This window comes from Anopheles aquasalis, chromosome 2 (assembly GCF_943734665.1).
Source record: "Anopheles aquasalis chromosome 2, idAnoAquaMG_Q_19, whole genome shotgun sequence".
NCBI classification, from domain to species: Eukaryota; Metazoa; Arthropoda; class Insecta; order Diptera; family Culicidae; genus Anopheles; species Anopheles aquasalis.
This window is the reverse complement of record NC_064877.1, coordinates 9,485,001-9,505,000: the sequence shown is the minus strand read 5'-3', so window position 1 is coordinate 9,505,000 and position 20,000 is coordinate 9,485,001. Positions and strand designations below refer to the sequence as shown.

The following is a 20,000-nucleotide window of genomic DNA, read 5'->3' as shown; positions in this document are numbered from 1 at the left end:
GTGAGATCTTTTTGGGAAATTATGTTAAATGTTCAGTTACCGACACCAGGGGGGGGCGCGGCCTCAATCCGAATACGCGGTCTATGTCTACCGTATCTACACTCGATCTTAATTCGCTTCCGTAATGGAGCGAATGGTGGAGCGGCGGCAGCAACAACAATTCGCTAAGCCTTCCCTCACCAAAAACCCATTTCCTTTGCTGATTAATCTATCGTAGCTTAATTTATTTGCATTCAATCACAATGGCGAACCCACCACGATAGCGATATCAACCGGGCCTCATCGCAGCGACTAGATCGCGATCGCACGTTAGACGCAACCTCGCTTCTCGCCAGCGACTCCAGCGACTGAGGTTGATGACCGACCGAACACGAGAAAAAGACACCTTACGACGAGGAATGGTTGCTGCTGCTGCTGCTGCTGCTGGTGGCCGATGTTTTCACTCATAACAACGTGACACCACGAAAATGGAAAATGGTACCGCGAGTTGGAGAATTGGAGGAGACAGATTTGAGAAATTAGATAGTCCCCTTAGCCTTCGGTGCTTGGTTCGGGCTGAGCTTTGGGAGTGCGAGATGAAGTGGAAAAGCTAGTGAAGAAATCTTGACTTTCCTTTGAGCACACCATGCCCATATGCATTGGCATGTTCCGGGGGGTGTTTTTTTTTTTTGACAATTTTGACAATCCATTTGTCTCCGCTCTCTTTCCACGGGTACACCACATGGCGTGGCCAGGTTTTCCGGCTTTTCGAAAGGAAAATTGGAATGTCACCATGGGTTTTCGCTGAACAATTGGGGGTGCGCGAGGAAAACACCTCGTCATCATCATCGTCTTTGTCGTCGTTGTCGTATAAGATGCAATCCAATCTATCGTGAGTGGTGATCGAGCATCACCGAAGCGCAACGAACTCGAGGAAGGGACCAGGTGATCGCCAGCTTCCCTCCTTCCTCCTCTGCGCTGCGTAGAGTGAATGTGAAGGAGGAGATTTACTGGAATCTGGACATCTGCGCCCCCAAAAGGTGGTCCAAAAATTCAACCACTCAAAAATAAAAGGAGGGAAAAGAAAAACGGCGAAATGGTTTCGGTGTTAGTTACTTTGTTGCTTATTAGTCTTGGACCAAATGCTGCTGCTCCTACTAACAACTGGACACGATGCATTTCATTATGTGTGCAGGCTCATAAATATCAATTTTTTCGTTCACTCGAGCCCGCGGCCACTTTTCGGGGGTCCGGTTCCGTGGTGAAGGCATCCGAAAGGCATTTTCCGGCGCGCGCGCGAAAGTGGACACCGAGTGGTGAAAGAGAGCAGCCCAAGAGGTGCCCGAGCAATGTTGTTGTGTGCTGCATATGCATATGATAAGGTGCCTCGTATGCCTTTCCTTTCCTTGTGGCCAGTGCCAGTTTTGCTTTCATTTCCCCTTTTCCCAGCCGCGCAGTGGAAGGATCACGTTCACGGATTTGATTTAGCGAGCGAACACTCAACGGAAGGAACGGAGAAGGGTACTGCTGCATAGTTAATGACGCATTAATGCTTCACTATCGCGTGTTTGCCGGGTGAGTGTGTGTCTGGTTAATGGTGATTAGAGTTTAAGCCCCTCGTTGTTTGTCCCCGGGCGCTGGTCGCTAATTAATCGCGACTTTTAACGATCTTGTTGCTAGAAATCAATTAAAAAAAAACACACGCCAATCATCGGTGGCATGGCAAGCCGCCGGTAGCCGGAAAAACAAACGATAAACGATTTGCACCGAAAATTGACGCGATCGCAATCGCGATTTGCGACATCATGCATGCTGGCTGGCAGGCTGTTGTGTGTAATATGTTTTACACCGTTTGAAGCCGTATTTGAAAGTGACCACCGAGCAGCCTCTCGGTGGAGCGAGAGAAAGCGGACGGCGGACGTCTCTTGACGAATGAACTTTTGGTGGTATGGTCCGCGGAGGTTTTCCTCTTTTCTTTCCACCTGACCAGCGGCTTTTGCTGTGGATTTCTCTTACTTTTCACACCAAATCTTGTTGTCCACCTTCTCCCCCCGCTGCGGTTCGACCAATCGTGCTCATTGCGGCGTAAAATTAAATTTTCCTCCAACCATTTTTTTGGGGATGTTTCCCGGGGAAGAGGGAACAACGCCGCCTTGCGTATGTGGGTCAGTTATCAATCGGATTCGGATATTAACGCTCCATAAAACGCGCGCGGGCTTGGTTTATCCTGCTTAATCAAACACACGGCAATCACATCATTAAGCCGCACCGATGACACGCCATTCGACAACTCATGTGGCCAACATGCTATAAATCCTGTCCACGCATAAAACAATGTTCAGGCGAACGGTGCTCTGGCACGCACCTTTTCGTGGGTTGGGTTCAAGATTTATGATTTCTGTTTTGCACATTTTTTTCGCTACTCACTAAATGGGGAGGGAGAGAGGGGGGACAATGTTTTTAATTAAATGCATTACACCGGCATGACATGATGTTGCGTTCCGGGCAGGAAATTTCGACCACACATGACCTCTCCTATCTCCTGGAGTAGTGTCGGTGGTATCCTGCGTGTTCGAAGAGGATTTCGAGCGAAGACGAAGGTCATAAGGTTGGCAGCGCATGATCTTCCACGATGGTGGCGTGTCACATGCTCTCCTGTGTCTGCGCCAGGAGACAACAAGGAGCTGATTCAAAGTGATGTGGTCACGTGGAGTGATGTGACTGGAGTCAGTTCATCAGCGCAAGAGGGGCACTCCTTGAAACAGTGCATATTAACCCCACTTTCTGGTGAGTGCGCTATGCCATGTCATCAGCATACACAGTGACAGCACCGTCCGTCAGTCACGGTTACGTCATCCCGTCGCTTCCTGTCCGGTCCGTTGTCTGGATGCAAGGTGGCGTGGTGTGGCGCAGCACGGTCCATCACGTACACGTCGACTCAAATTACTTACTACACGCCCCAAAAAGGTACCGAGAGCCGGTGGTGGTGGTGGTCCTGGATGGGACCTGGATGTAATACTATATGATCCGCGTGTCGCAGTCGATCGAGCTGCTGAGACCCCTTGAGAAAGCCGTTGGCTAGAGGAATGAAAAGAAGAAATCATAAACCCCAGTCCCTTTTCTCAATTTTATTGCGTCATCACGTGCTTGATGTGCAATTGGCGTGGATGGATCGCGGACAGCGATCCTCCCGTTTTTTTTTTCGATTACGCTTCTCCCGCCCAATCAGCTGCAGCTTAATGGTGGCCGTGAGGATCCGCGACTGATCCGATAACCTTCGAAGTATCCTCACTCACGAGCTTGGCCACGGCGGAGCCTCCACGCTGGATTGTCATTGCAGCGACTAGCGACGGCTGGTTGGCATTTCCAGTTCCAGCCACGCACGGGTCGAAGGCGTTATCCGGAGGCGGCCACATCGTAGGTGTGGCGATATCGCAGCACCAGCATAAACCAGGTCAGCATCGTCGCTGGCGCTGGCGAAGGTGGACGGACTCCGTTGGCGAACGTAACGGGCGAGTGGCCAACGCACTCGTCGCGACATACGGGTGGGAAGAAGCGAATGTCTGGCCGGTTGTCTTTCCCACGACTGTCGCTGTCTCGCAGGGAAAAGCGCCTCGGTTCGTCTGGTTCCAGGTTCCGTGCTCCAAGGCTAGCTAGTGGCAGCCACAGGAGAAAGAACGATAAGATGTAAAAGCGCGGGCGCACCCGAGACGACGGCGAAGGTGGTTCTTGACACACTGGCGGCTATCCGGGCCTCTGCTTGTCAAGCATAAGGAGGGGGCGTGAGGCCATGGTTTGCGCCGCTGGAATATGAAACATTATGCTACAATCTCGTGCCGTCTGTTTGCTTCAGGCTCAGGGAAGGGTTGGGAAAATGAGGATTAAGGAGGGATCTCACTCCTCCACATCATTCGATGACATCCAGCGCCAAACCAAGATGTCACTTGCGTGACGTGATGACTTCGCTGGCTTTCTCGATTCAGAACTTAACAACCGATCATTTATATCTCGTCTTGCGACAACGCTGCCCACAGATGTCTCTTCGTTGCTGAGAGTTTTCCGTTTTCCTTTTATGATCCTCTCCCTGCCCCAAAAACGGGGAGAGGGATTGGCTCCAGGAAAGATGGGCGACTCACGACAGACACGAAGCCGAAGACAGCAGAAGATAGAGATGAGCTCAATGTCAACGGAGGAAAAAAAACACCAACTCTCCTCCCTGGCGATGACTAATCGGAATGCTCATCCAACTCATCGGTGATTCGTGGAGAGGGACCCCGCGCATCCTCGTGATGCTCTCCGTCTGCATGTCCACGTCCATGGCGTGAGAAATTGGTTTGGATTTAGAAATCTAAATTCAAACGAGAGCCGAATGATCTAATGCGTTCGCTTGATGACCGCCAAACTGTATTCAGTAGGAACAGGAACGAGATAAAGATGGACAGAGAGAGAGAGAGAGAGAGAGAGAGAGAGAGAGAGAGAGAGAGCTCAGATTGCTTCTTCATTCTACAATAAGTCTATCGAGGTTCCTCCAGCTTTACAGTGCCAAGCGCATGTTCACAACAATGGCTGCTGCTGTTGTTGCTGCTAATCATGATAACTCTATCAACTACACGACCCTTCCCGGGGGCCGATCCCTCGTTAATCTGATACCGAATACCGGGGCGATGAGCTAAGCTGCCACCACCCCTCCCAGGATTACATGCTCCAAGAGTGAGAGAGGTGCGCTGGGTAACACCGGTGAGAATGCGAATCTCACACCGCCATAGGAACGTTAAAGCAAACATTGGCGCGTGTGGTTCACCACCACCACCACCACCAGCACCAGGGGCTGGCGACATGGAGACGCTGTTCCTGGTGTGGCATGCCAGGAGACCGGGAACGCAAAAAGAGATAGACAGAGAGACGGAGAGAACATGGTGTGAGAGAGAGAGGGTGAGTATGGCTTTCGCCGAATGCGCCTCGTAGAAGGGGTGGATGATTCATAAAACAGAGTGTGGCACGCGCAAACGAAGCAACTCCGACCGCACGCACGCCCAGGCCCGGCGTGGGGGACCCTCGGTGCTCGGGGAACGCAATTACCCCGATGACTCATCCCCGGAGAGACGTCTAGACCTTCCGTGGACGCCCTTCTTGCGTCTTTCGCGTGCATGCATGTACGAACGCATACTTGCAGAACATGTCGTCCTCTCGGTGTGTGCAGGAGGTATTGCACCTTCTTTTTTTTCGTTATCTTCCTCTTTGCCTTCGATGTCGCTCCGTCGTCGTCGTCGTCGGGGTCTGTCGCAATTGTGTCCAGGGGATGATGCACCTTCGCTGCCCTGATCCGGTCGATTTGGGTTACGAGTTCGACCGGCGGTGGAGTCGTGCTGTGGTCTGGCCTTCGACTCAATTTTGCGCTTTTTTTCTCTCTTTCTCTCCATCGGCGCTTAAGCCACAGTTTAAGGGCTTGTTTGATGGGGGGAGAGACGGGTTGTACTTACAAGTTGTGCTATCAACTGCGTGAATGCCTTTTTCTTGTGCTGCTGCTGGTGCAGCCCTTGTTTTATTGTCATCATTCTGTGTTCAAGCTGTTGCATTTCGCGGGGGTTTTATGCTTTGGTTCGTTTTATTGCTTTGGGTGATTCATTTGATGCTTTTTGAAGGATTGTGTTATTCTATTCACGGTTTGTTCTTTTTCCTTTTGTGTTCTTTCAATCAATTGTTTGAGTCCTTTTACATTCGGCCATCATTCTCTGGTTTATTTCTTTCATTTTAACAGTGTTTCCACAAATTTTTCCATTTTTCTCTTCATAAAAATCTGTGGTTTTTGCAGCATGTTGTGCGCTTTTTTTCTTCTATTCTACATTAAACATTGAAGAATGATGTAATTTATACCTTTCTTTGAAATTTTATGCACGTTTGGATCTTTGTGTTTCAAAATATTATTTTGAATCTTCATCAAACAAAATCCTTACCCATTCCTTATCACTTCGTATGCCTCTGACTGTACGCCGGAAGAACAAAACTGTTGCCAATAAAGTAAAGCAGGACAAAACAAAAAAAAATAGGGACAGTGCGCTAGTTTGTAGCCGTTCATTCACCACGCGCTACTCGAACAGTGCGTGTCCCCCAATGTCCCTATTTTTTTTTATTGCCTCCACCTCCTCCTCCATCGCCTGGCCGTCTCCTAGGAAGGGCCCTCGTATGACATCACACACCGTTGCCTGGGCTGCCGGCTAGATGTCGAAGCAACGCCAAAAAGGGCGAACGCGTCGGCGCGCGCGGTCCTCTCGTGAGGGTGTCACGTTAGTCAGTAATGCAGAACCGTTGTACACCCCCTACCCCTTTCCTTGTAGGCCGCAGGCATTCGACACTGGACCCAAGAGTGGAACGGGCGGAAAACCCCCGTAAGGCAAGTCGAAAAAAGAAGAAAAAGGGAAAACCATGTCCTTCGAGCCGGGTTCGAGGATGAGTCCAAACGAAAGCGAAAAGCACTCTTGACACTTCTCTGTCTGGTGTCTCCTTTTTTGCGGTATTGTGTGCCTTTGCTGATAGCATGGTAATTAGGGAACGCAATGCAAATACACAAACAGCAAACAGCAAGAGTGGAGGGATTATCGTGGCTGCACGCGACGACTGTCACACATAGCCCTGATGGCCTCTGGATTCCATTCGCTGTGCAAACACTGCACTGTTGGATCTCTGCCCTTTGGCTGCACTTGTTGCCACGCTTTGCAGCGAGGATTGCACCGGTTCCCATGAGGTGTTTCCCGTCCCTTATCGTCTACCCGGTGCCACCCGGTCCAATGTAATTAAATTCGCGACCGAAAGAACCACAGAAACGCCAACGCAAAAATGCCGCTGCTTTGGCAATATTTTCACCGGCATCTGGCGTACCAGTGCGTCTAGATGATGATTATTGTTGCTAGCGTTTTTTTTTCGCGGATTTATTAATTGAATAATTTTACCGTTCGCGGTTCCAGAAGAATGTGGGCCACGGCTCGACCGCTTTTCGGCTACAGACCGACCACAAACCCTCAGCGCCGGTGGTAACTGAAGCAAAGAATGAAGGGAATTATGATGACGCCGATGATGACGTTTTCCCTGGCTTCCGTTGAGCTGCGCCTACAAACCGTGCGGCTGTCAGAGTCTGTGTGCAAAGAGCGTGTCAAACGAGGAGGAGGAGAAGGAGGTAAGGGAGATCACGCGGAGATCGTGGAGCTCGGTGCCGGCCGGAAAAATGGGGAAAAGCAACAAGAAAAGAGAGCGGGAGAGCGATCATGCTCGATGGATTGAGGTGAAACCGAAGGGCTCTTCTTGGCGATTACGATGATCTTCTTTCATCGAACTGAATTGAGGATTGACAGAGACTCACGGAATCACATTAGTGTGTGCGAGAGAGAGGAGGATCACTCTGTGTCGGAATGATCGTGGAACAGAGGATTTCATCCTTATATGGAACTCTGGAACACTCTGACCCTCGCGAGATGATCCACTGCTGCTGCTCCCGCTACCACGATCATGCGAATGCTCATACACGACACCAGACTGTGGAATAAAATCGCAGAGAGAAGCCGGTACGATGCAGCAAGCACCGCGAGCGAGTTAGTGCAGCACGAGAAGCATCTAGAACGACGCTCGCGGCTTTGGTTCTCGCATCGGAACCGGCCGAACCGGCTGTCGGGGTGTTCTCCTTCCAGATGAGTTTTGCAGACATTTTGCAGCAGCTCCAGCAGAGCAGAGCAAGCGATCTATTTTAACCAAAAACCCGGGTAGCGGGTGGTGAAGTCAAGAGTTTCCATTTTAATGTTTTCCACGTGTTTCCACGGCCAATGTTCTACCAAGCAACATTTATTATTATCCAGAGCCAGTTCCCACTCCAGGAAGAGAGAGAGAGAGTAATCGAGAGAACGAGAAAAGGAATGGTTTGAAATGCGGATAATTGGATTGAGTTCAATCGTTATTAATCCCCTCTGATCCGCTGGATCAAAGGGTGGAAAAAGGGGGTAGAATCCTGGCTGCATCACCTTTGTCTCTGCCTGCCTGTTTGCCTAGTTGCAGGAGTCATTCACTCCTCTGTCTCTCTCTCTGTGAACCTCTCTGAACTGGAAAGCAAAGGATGGATTCCGCCTACTGCTGCAGCTCTCGAGTTCGATGGCCTCTTGACGACGATGGTGCGCACCTGGCACGCTCCAGCCTTCGCGTGACACGCCCCTCGGGAGTCCTTTATCGTCGTTTTTCCCCCATCTCCCCGTCCTGCTCCACACTCCCATTTTCCTTCATCTCGAGTCAGATTGCCTCCTTCCTGGGAGATGCATTTCCGTTGTCCGTTTGCTGCGCTGGAGAAGGTCGGGATGAAAGTGACTGGTGGGAAGGGGTGGTAGGAAAAACTATGGTCGGGAAAACTCCATACCAGGGCACACACAGTACCCCCACCTTGTCGTCGACGAGTCCTTTCGAGGGTGTGCGCCGAGTGCAATTTCAAAAGAAAATCGAATTACGGGAGAAAGAGAGAGAGAGAGGGAGAGAAGGAGAGGCAGAGTCTACGGAGCCAGATCGCGAGAGAGAGAGAGAGAGAGTGAGAGAGAATAGGGGTAGGGGGTGGTGGTTTTTCCATTCGCTCGCCACCCCCTTTCCTTTCGAATCGCGTGCACAGGCGCGCTCTCTCTCTCTCTCTCGCTCTCGCTCTCGATTCTCGGCCACCGGCAGTCGGTCGGTCCAGGTCCGCGCTCCGTTCGTTCGTTCGTTTGTTCGGTTTGCTCGATGGCCACACGGAACGGCGACCGCGGCTCTCGGCTCAATTCGTCTGCGAGTGCCGTACAGAGTGCAGTGTGTTCCGGAGTCTCGAGTCCTCATCGAAGCCGTGCGTTGCTTTAAACAAAACCCCGGGCGCCCGGCGGTGTGTCTGCTTGTCTGTCTGTCTGCCTGTCTGTGTGCGTGCTGTACGTGTGCATTGTGTGCTGACGCTGTGTCCTTTGTAGGACCCCCCTCTTTTGCAGTTGATCGTAATTGTGCGTTCGTACTTGTGTGATTCGAACTGCAACGGTTCGTGAGAGTGTTTGAAGTGCAATTGCCCCTCAAAAAAAAAAAGAGAAAAAGTGGAACCAAGTTCCGGTGGCAACTTAGTTAGTGGTACGACGGGCTAGTTAGTTCATAGTGTAGTCATCGTGCAGCTCCGTGAAAAAAATTCCCCCCAAAAAAAAAAAGATCGATCGTGATCGAGAGCCAGAGAGCATTGAAAACTGGGTGTTTAAGGTCCTTTGTCTGCTAGTGTGCTACTGACCTCGCGCGGATTCCAAGCGCCATCTTCTGCAGCAGGAAGATCACTTCACCAGCACCAGCAGCACCAGCACCAACTCCAGCAGCTTCATCCTCACCGGTACACCGACCACGTAGGTGCGTGTGGGAGCTTCCTGCAGCGTCAACAAGGGAAAGAAGGGAGAGGGGTTCTCTCGCTCACCCCCTTTATCGTTTTTTTTGTTTTAATGAACTAATCATTCTAACTGGAGCACCAGCACCAAATTGACCTGCTTTGCCCGCCCCGGGTTGCCGCCTCCATCGCCATCCCTCCCCTTCTGGTGGTTGGTAGAACATTTTCATTTTCGCGACAGCAAGGGATGAAATCAAATGGGGTGGCAGGGCAGCGCTTGGGGTGTGCGGTTGAACTTCCCCGTTTGCCCCAATTAATGGTCCCAGGGCTTTAAACCAGAGTGTTCAAAGTGCGATGTGATGCGAGCTAGTTGGTATAGCAGGAGGGACCCGGCGGGGGATGAAAGAGCAGGAGCTAAACATTTGCAAAAACCATCCCCAACTCCCCCAACCTAAAAAACGCCCCACTCTTCCCACGCAAATGGTCGATTCGTCGTCGTGTTCTCGTTTCCTTGTGTTTATCTAGCATTCTCGCTTCCATTCTCGCAAATGTGTCCAGTCCAGTGCTTTTGTTTTAAGTAAATCGGCTGTTTAGCTTTCGGTTTCCATTTCTTGTTCGTTTCGTTTGACTTTGGTTTATTTTTGTGTGTGCGGTCGGCGTGAATGTTTATGTTTTTCCAAATTTTTTTTTTGTTTGCTTCCCAAGTGGCGCCTGCGTGAGAAGTGGAAATGAAGGGTGCGATCGGGGTTGATCGCAGGGTTGGACGGGTTTGGTTTGCTGACACATTCAAAGTCATTTCATTTCCTATAACGTTTTTTTTCTTGTTTCTGTTACTCATTATCATTGCTTACTATACTTTACTATTTACTTTCAATATCAAATGTTACAATGACCACAGTTTTTTTTTATCGAATGTACTATCGCATTTCGTTCTCTTTCTTTAACAACACCACTGACATTTGGCATCGCTATAGTGGCCACAATAATCGTGCTACTGTTGTGGGTCACGTGCACACTCAGCACACGTTCGTCGAGCGAATTCAGAGGCGCATGAATCACCCATTCTGTAGATATCACTAGATAAAAGGAGAGAGAGAGCGAGCATGGGCCAAACAAACGCCAAGCTCGCTGGAACGCAAAACTCGAACACATAAAAAACAACTGAAAGATAAGCGAAACGCAAAAAGCAAACATTAATGGCAACACCCTCGCACCGCCACCGGCGCACAGTAAGAGGATATAAGTAAACAAAAAAAAACACAAAAAGAAGAGATACAAAAAAGGAAGCAAAAGAAACGAAAATAAAAAAAAATGGCAAGATAAGATAATCGAAGCAGCGCAAAAAGAAATCCAAAAAAGCTGGCAAAAAAAAACGAACGCAAGCGCAAACCACACACAACGCTAGAAAGCAATGCAAATGCAAAGCCTTTTTTTCGCACGCAGAGACCCCATAGGGGCCAAATACCACCCCGATCATCCAAAGGGGGGATGGGTGGTGCTTTCAATCTGCGCGAGTAATTACTGTGCGGCCTGGCCTTGCCCTCCCTCTCGGCTCATTGCGGCAGTAATTCGTTCATTTTGCTACGGGCTTGTTCCTTCCAATTTCTTCATTTCATTTGCTATTTTCATTATTGGTTGCACGTTCGCCATTGGCCCCCGCCCGCACACCCGCATCGGCACATTTCCTTCTTTTTTTTTAGCCCCGAATTGCATTGCATGACTGCAATCCCCCTCTCCACCACCAGGCGCCATTTCTCTCTTTAGCTTTTTTTCCTTCCTAACTCCTTACGCGTTATTGTTCCTGTGCTGGGGGGGTGTGTGCGTGCGTTTTGTTTGAATATTCATCGAACCAACAAAAACCAATCGCGCTTCACCGCCCCGGGGCGGGGTGGAAAAGATTGATGTGGACAGAGGGGATGACGGAAAGAGAGAGAGAGAGGGAGAGGGTTGATCCGATTTTCCTTCCGATTTTTTTTTGTCGCTTCATTTTCCTCGGAAAAATATCGTTTGCTGTGTGTTTCTGCATCTAATATTGCACTTCTTTGTCTTGATGATCGCTGGCAGGCTTGAGCTTGAGAGAGCAACATAGAGTGAAAGAGGGAGAGAGGGAGAGAGAGAGAGACTATACCAATAGAGAAGCTGGCTGGCTGAGAAAGGACCGAAAGGTGTGCCCACACTTTCGCAACACCTTCTGGCGTGTGGAAAATCATCCATTTTCCATCCACCTTTTCTTCTCTTTCCTTTTTCTCGCTTTTTTCTTCACTTCTTTCGGTGGTGCCTTTCAGTACCGGGCCACTTTCCCCCACGAGGGGTGGTGGTGATGGTGCAACGCAATTTTCCGGCAACGATCACAACGCTGCTCTGGTGCGTTGTGGTTCTGTCTGTGGCGCTCGTAGCACCGTTGCAACATTGTGTGCAAGAAGTGTGTGGTGCCTTCTTTGTGCATCCTGCCTTTGTGCCCCTAGTCTAGCGAGAAAAGATGCTTCGATGGTTCATGGCTTTATGCTGTTGGCACAATTAGTCCATTTGCTAACCACCACACCCAGTCGAAGGACGACCACACACCGTACACACCAGCTTCAAGGAGAGAGACGCGTTTGATGCGTCTGATGCGAGGAGAGGAAGGGGGGGGTACATGATGATGGTATGCAATCCACACTAATCTACGCTATGCTGCTGGCTAGCAAATAGCAAGGGAGGTTTTGCTTCTGTTGAAACGATTTCTATTGTTACTCGCTACACACCTTTTGCACAATCCTTGGCGCACCAGCTGCTGCTGTTGCTGTGTTTTAGTAAGCAGCAGCAGGCGGCGGCGGGACCACCAACAGAGAACTCTCTTAATCGTCGTCGCCTACTTTGCTTTTTATGCTGCTGCTGCTGCTGCTGCTAACACAACAGCGCACAAGACATTGTCACGGGCGTCGCGGTCGTCGCCACCAGCCATTGCCGTTGTCATGACGATGCACAAAGTGACGTGAAAGGAGGGGGTGTTGGATTGGAAGCTTTCCAGAACAGCTGCATTTGCTGCGAGCAGAGGAAGAAGGGGGCTGCTGGTTTGTGGTTTGCGATGGGGCCGCGATGGCCGTCTGTGGAGGTGTAACGAGGCACATTTGCCACGGATTATATGCTCTCTCTGTTTCTCTCCCCGCTTTTTGTGGACCGTGAATTGCACCGACGACAATCGGGGATTCGCTCCATCGAGATCATCACGGTGGGAGAGCTCAGAGCCACGCTTTGGATGATGTTGAAACCACGGGATCGCAGAACGGGTTGGTTTTGCAGAATGAAAAATGGATTCCCTGTTAGTTCGCAAATGGAGTTCGCAAAAGGAAGAAGAAACAAAGAGATGCATCGTGCGCTCCATGCGGAGGAGCAGTGGCGAAGGAGCAAGCTCAGTGAGAGAGATAGAGAGCGAGAGAGAGCGAAAGAGATTGATCGAAAGCGAGAGCAGAATGCATTCTTGAGCCTGGTGCAAGTGACAGAACCTTGGGAAGAGAGGTTGCCCGGGAGACGACCAAGTGCAATGGCAACGATGAATGCAGCGCTCTCGGATGCAGCGAAAAATGAAAATGACGAAGAGGATACTCGCTGGGTGGGTGAAACCCGTCAAGAACAGTGCCTTCTCTCCCTCGTGAATGGTTTCAGTATCCATGGGCTCTAGCGCGTTGTTATGCTGCCCCACGCAGTGCACAGACCTCTGAAAGATGGGGAAAAGTGTCGGAGTTCAGTTCTCCGGATCCGGAGGGAAGAGAAAACAATCCCGGACAACAGAACACCGGGCTTGATGAGGAATGGCCTTCGATGGTCACAAAAAGGTCTGTCTGGTTGCACCGGTCGACCGGCTGGCTGGCTCCCTGTCCGGACCGGAAGTCAAAGTCATCTTTTTATCAGCATCCAGCTGTGTGCGTATGTTGAGCTAGGTCAGGGTGTATCAGATGATGCGCACGTCTGTTGTTTGGTCTCCCCGTCGAACCAATCCCTCTCTCTCTCTCTTTCTCTCTCTCTCTGTCGCTCGCTCTCTCTCTCTCTCTCTCTCGGTCCTGGCGCCTCGTTGGTCTGCCAGCTGCTGGTTGGGTGCCGGGAGGGTGACGATTATGCGCACATCCGGCATCCGATTTCAGTCTGCCTGTGTGTGTCTGCATGTCTCCACCATTTGTTTCTTCTTCCTTTTTTTCCTTTTGATGGAGGGAACGGTTGTTGGATGTCATCATCATCTGCCAAAGACCCCAAAGAGCACATACGGTGCCCGGTTCTCGGTACTGCTGCTACTGGTTCGGTTTGCTTTGCTGTTCGGTACGTTCGGTCAATTTGGAATGGCTAACGACTTTTGGTGGGTGAGATCATCCGGAGAATGTTCGCGAAAAGGGGCTGGTGGCCACACACCATCACCACCAACCAGAAGCCGTTTGGTGTGTGACTTCAGTTATGAGAATGAGGCATTGCAATTTAAATTTTCGCATACCAACCATTAGCAGGAGCACCACGAGTGGAGCGTTTGGTTTGTTGACTCTCGGTGATAAATGTTGCTCTTCCAATTGCCATTAATCGGTTCGGCACCATTTCGCGGGCTCAACACATGAGAATGAACGGTTGAACGGTTTTAAGAGGGATAAAGAGAGAGAGAGGGTTAAGAAGAGAGAAAAAAGCGAAGGAAGCAACGCATCAGAACCTCTTTCGTAGGCAGTAAGGAAGCTGCTTTGGTTGCTCGCTGCCACAAGGCAATGAACGAACGGAAAGGAATTTCCATTTTACGTGACTTCTTGTCTTGGAAGGGGGAAGCTCAGCAAGAGGAGGAGCAGTAGGAACGCCGCTCTGCGACGAGTTTTATTATTTTCTCGCCTTCGGAGATTGCGAGATTGTCTGTGGATTGTAGATGATGATGATCATCGTCCGCATCAGCATCATGGTCATCGTCGTCGTCGTTGCCACTACCATCATCATAACGCGAAATAGTAACAAATCATAAACCGAGCTCGCTGTCTTCTCGCCGCTTCGTACCAACAACCAGCGGTCCTGGTCCCCCCGAGACAGCGCAGCACGAAAGCAATGAGATCATTTCTACTTCTACGTGCTACTACGTGCCTCCTGGCCTGGCTCTCTCTCCCTCTCTGTGGTACGCGCTGGTGTTGTTGATTCTGCTGCTGCCGGCAGCAGTAGTAGTAGTAGTGGCCCCACCGCCTTCCATTTATTTTCACCCCTTTTTTTTTCGTTTCGCCATCGTTTTGCCATCAGTTTTCGCAAGCAAGAATGCACTTGGGGTTCGTCATCGGTTGCGGCGATCAGTGAAGAACGGTGGAGGTGGAATAGAACGAACCATCTCTTCACCTTCTTCGTCGCCTTGGCGCCCGCTATGTTGGCCAAAAGGCCGGCCAAATGGATGGAATGGTTCGTTGGTTGGTTGGTTGGAAGATTTCGAAATGCACGCTACTGGGGTGTGTGCAGAAAGGTGGTGGTGAGGTGAATTGGGTGGTAATGGAAAATGATGATCGTGAGGTGGTGCTGGCGTAGCGAATGATTTCGTTTCTTTTCGCGCGCGATTCGCGAAAGGAAATGATGTGATTCCGCTTGGTGTTGGAAGGGTAAGGTGGTAAGGAAGAGCGGCAGCAGGAGGAAGGAAGGAAGGAAGGAAGGTGTTGCAGATGGGTGGTGGTGGAATGATTTCCGCCACACAACCACCCTTCCCCTTTGCCTACCGGGTGTGTCGCTTTTGTGGTATGTACATCACCTTTTTTCCGCCGAAGGTGAGGTTCCGGAACATTGTGTGCGCAAAAGTGGGAAGTGATTCCGTTTGGGTGTCGACTACTAGCAGATATTGAGACACTTGACGTGGATGGATTCAGGTATTCAAGGGATTATTCCTTTGATCATCGTACAGTGTCACATCGTGAGTGATCTCAATCTGATGATATGTCCATAATTGCGTTTCTGTCTATTGTGTGATCAGCTTTAAATTAAGTTGTCTTCTCTGGTCGCGTCGAGGATTAGGAAGTTTTGATTGATTGTTAAAACCAACCGGAGAAACAATTTATAAACTTGCGCTTGGTATGGTTTTTAAAAACTCACAAAATTCCCTCTGTGAACAATGGAAAGAGTTACCAATGAAAACATTTACCTGTTACCAATCTCAAAATGGCATCTTAAATCCAATTATGAAAGCATCTATGCTTCTAAAAGTGGATAAAATCAAGAAACCTTAAGCTATTGCTGTATTTAAATTAAAAATACTTTAAATCCCTTCTTAACTTTGATTCTTTAACTACTGAAGGAATCGATTTCAAGATGAAACAACGCAACTAGAGAATAATAGATATTGATAAGTCGTAATAATTGCTGGGACAACAACAAACTGTGCAATAGCATTCTTTAAACAACAAGAAACCACTGGTTAACGTTTGATAAAAACTTAAAAATTATAACAAAATAGTAAAACCACCGGTTATTACCATAGATAAAGCCAAACCATTTCGAATCCGCGCAAACCTAACAAGCACTTCATCCACTTTCCAGTGGAATGCAATTCGAATCGAAATGCAAACAGTTTAACGATAATTGGTGTTGAGCGCAAGGTGGTGGAAGGGTCCTTTTTTATCACAAAATCCACCTACGGCTACAGTTGCAGTGCATCAAACCGAGAGAGAGAGAGGGAAAAGAGAGCTATGGCCTGCAACAAATTATTATCTTCAAGCGAACGGCGGTCCGATCGCGGCCGTGACAACTGCGCCGGAATCACTCCCCCCCCCCCCCCCCAAACGTGGCCGTTTGCTTTTCCTGCGGACCGAGCAACCAGACCACACCACCAAGCGTCAAATTAAGCCCGCAATCCGTCGGAAACGAAACGGATGGGATAATACGGTGGTGGTGGTGGTGGTGGTGGTGGTGGCAGTGCTCGTGCCGTTCCGTGCCAAGCCGTGCCATGCCGATGGTTTTGCCCCTTCATTTCCACCCTTCTGGGCACCCTCAGGGATGGCCAGCGGTTAGTGGAGCGGGCCTCAAGCTCCAATTATGAATCAAACGGTTTTATTGAATGCGCCGTTCGGTTGGCCAGGGCTGGCTGCTGGTACGCTCCAGTAGTACCGAGCATCATGAGCTGCTGCCTCCGCCACTGCAGGGCAGGTGATGGCCATGGCCGCGGCACCACGAACGCATCTCTGCACACGAGAGAGAGTGGCCGGGTGGTGAGAGATTGATGAAAGTTTTCGGGGTGGAAGCCGGTGGACGCCGGTAAAAGCCGCCGCTCGCTCTGCTGCTACTCCCCTATCGCGGAATGAAAATGAGGTCTACGCGCGTCACTGGATTGAGACCAAATGGCCGGCCGCCGGAGGGACAGAGAGAGTGAGCGAGGGAGAGAGAAGTTGTTGGTGGTTTGTGGGGAAAATTTTTGGGGAAAGTTTGCTCCAGTGAGCCGTGGACGATGATGGGGAATAGGCTTTGCGCTTTTCCAACGCTTTCCACCGTTTTCCATTCGCGCGCGCCACGTTCCACATTCGCGCCGATGGAATTTCTTTTATTCATCTCGCGATCGTGATCTCTACACCCCGTGGGTGATCTCCATCTGGCACCGCGCCCCCCGTCCCGTGACTAATGCCCTTCCCCGCTGTTTTCGGGGTTTTCCGAACGTTTTTGCTCCAAATTCCAACGACGAAACGCGACGAGTTGTGGCAGTGGGACGCAAGGGAGAAAGGTGGTGCACCGTTCTAGCAAAAGCATTTCCGTGGACGGATGGACGGATGGTGAGTTTTCACCGGCCGGTCAGCCGGTTTGGATGTGATCCAACTTTGGCGAGCTGGCAGCAGCACCTCAGGGGCAGGGTCAAGGGCTACTTCCGTTCTCTTGTTGATGCTACTACTTGGCCACACAGCGCACTCCCATCCATTCGCGGCGACGGAGTCACTTCCTCCATGCGTCACTCGTTCGAGTGCGATCGGAGTGCAGGATGTTTGTACCGTTTGGTATTGGGGCGAATACGAAGGGGGAACCGAACCGAAAATAGCGCAACCAGAGCACCGCGTCGCGTACGACGGTATGTGTTTAGGAAGCTGGCATTTTGCGCTGGCATTTCCTTCTCCCCTCCCTCATTAGGGGTCCCCTTTCGACGCATCGTTCCCGTTGTTCTGTGTTCTGTGTGCACAAGGCTAAGGGGCTAAGAAGGAAGTCTTGGAGTGGTGACAGAGGAGTTTGCGCAATTGCTCGCAATGGGTAACTGATAGCAACACCGATCGCAATGATCGCACCCTACTCTCGCACCACGACGCCACGGAAATCGCGGGGAAGATCGGGTCGGATTCGATTCTAAAATTGAAATCGAACACCGGGCACCGGGCACGGACACACTCTCAGGGGGCGCGGGGTTGTTTGTTGACGCACTCGATCGCTGCTTCTGGAATGTTCTCTGTTTTTGCCGGCAAACGGCAGGGGATCGATAAGTGAGTGTGGTGGCATCCGCGTAGTGTGGAACCTATTTTGGAACAAGTGTCGTGTCGCTGGCAAGGTGCTGCTTAACAAGTCTATCAGTCAACTCAATTACGCCAATACAGAAGAATTTTAATTTGTCGAAATTGTTGGATAAATCTAGCATTTAGAGAGTTCTCTTGCTCTTATCGAGGAATTTGGACTTCCATCGAATCCCAGTTCCTAGTGGGGTTTCGTATATTCGAATCCAAATAGGCTCTGGTTATTGTGTCAAGCGTTACCATTTTCAATCGTAGTAACGCTGGTGAAATATTGGAAGTTTAGTTGTTAGCTGAGTCTTGAAAAAAGAGCAAGCATTTCTCAAAGTGTAACAATTTGGCGGTGAAGATTCGAAAAATAAATAAAAAGTTCCCAAAATGAATATCAATGAAGGATCAGGAAATAAAGCGATTAATCATCAACTGGACTTTATCGTGCTTCCATTTTCATCGATTTTTTTATGTCTAACAAGTGCAAAACTACTCTCATCGCAAACTGAACATTTCTCGAGGGTTTTAACCTACCACCGTACCTCAGTTCCAAGTTCCATGTGCTGAATATGCTTCTGCTTGTAACGGGAGGGGGTTTTTCCAGTGATTAAACACCGGTAGTAGCAGTATAACCCATTTCCATTTCCAGTCGAGCGGTAATTTGAATATTTGTCACTCAGCTCAACGGCAACAGCGCGCAACATGATTGTGTCGTGTGCTGTGCTGTGCTCCAAAGGGGGCAAACCAAAATTAGAAATACGAAAAGACCTCCAGACAATACACGCATGCTAGTGAGGGTCCGGGGAGGGTGAAGGTGGCTGGGGAGGGCGTAGATTTTAATATCCCGATACGCCACAACAGCGTGCACACCACACACAACGATCCGACGAGTACACAGTGGACGGCGTGCAGTGAATCATAATGAGCGGTCTGACGACGGTGCACGTTCGTGAACGGACTGACGAACTCCAAATACGCAATGTGTGTAAAAGAGAGGGAGAGAGTGAGATTATTAATCTTTTAATCGAAACACATGATGCGGTCACATTGGAATCGCTCGCGGGACTAGAGCTCTCTCCGGAGACTGCTCCTGTTGTTGGCCATTTGTCCCCTGCAGTTTTTTTTTTGGGAGCAATTAGAGTAATGGTAACGGCAGGTTGCTGCGAATAGTTCTGCGATCTTGGTGTAAAACGTGGCAGCAGCGCAAAATTTGGTGATGAGAACATCACACCGATCGAATGGCTAAATCATCATCCAACAGTGGTTTTCTGCAAACAACCACCGGGCGGGCGAGTGTGATGGCCTCGTTTTGCAGCATGATGAATCCACTCTGTGGTCCACACTGGCGGCCCACCATCACCACGCCCGTGGTGTGTAACACGCGAGAAATCGCTAAGGGTTCTCTACTTTTTGGCGGAAATAATTAGCCATTGTGCCAGGCGAGAGGTTTGCTGCGATGACGTCGGTTCCCCCGGTTGGCAGCCGCAGGCACCAGCAGCACCAGGTTCCGCTGGTTGCTTGGGAATTGAATCAGTGGATTAGGGCGGGAACGATACCCGCGAGAGAACCCCCTTCAACCTGCGGCGGGATGCTATGTTTCAGCAAATGGTTGGTTCCGCTACTGGTGAGAATGGGGCCTGTGCTGGAGTGCCCAAGATGGTGGATGCCCCCCCCCGGTGGATCTATTTTTAACCTAAAACGATCCTCAACCGGTGAGGTTTGACAAATTGGGTGCCACGTCCACGTGATTGACAACTTCGGAACGAGGGAGGTGAAGGTGAAGAAAAGAGTGACCTAGGCTCCCCCTCCCTCGCCTCCCATTAGTCTCATGTCATGGTTGCCCAAATGTAGAATATGAATGACAAACACCTGGAGTCATAAGCCTCTCCCCCTCTCTGGACGGATCGCTCGGTGCAGTGTGATGTCATGCAAGTGCTGACTTGCCTAGGAGTGTTTCACGGGCCTTTTCGGGCCGTTCGATGAAAGGTGCTGTCCATCATCGGCTATTGTGTTAGCTTAACCTTCTTTCCGTTGAGCAGGCATGTGGTGTGTGCATATTATGCCATTACCCTGGTCCGCCACCGGCCACCGGTGTTGTATCGAGGACGGCATTAGTTTCCGATGACGAATTGGCGAAGTTTACTTTGCCATGATGTCAGTGATGGTTGGCAGTTTTAGAGCCCCAGTACCTTGCATATGATTATAGTAATCTAATGTTATGGTTTCCGTGCACA

At 50.1% G+C, this 20,000-nt stretch overlaps 1 protein-coding gene across 1 annotated transcript in view; it reads left to right on the top strand.

Moving 5' to 3' along the window:
- The window catches only part of LOC126572203 (protein piccolo-like), a 37,914-nt gene that overhangs the window by 9,552 nt on the left and 8,362 nt on the right, over positions 1 to 20,000 (top strand). The gene's annotated exons all lie outside the window — the stretch shown is intronic.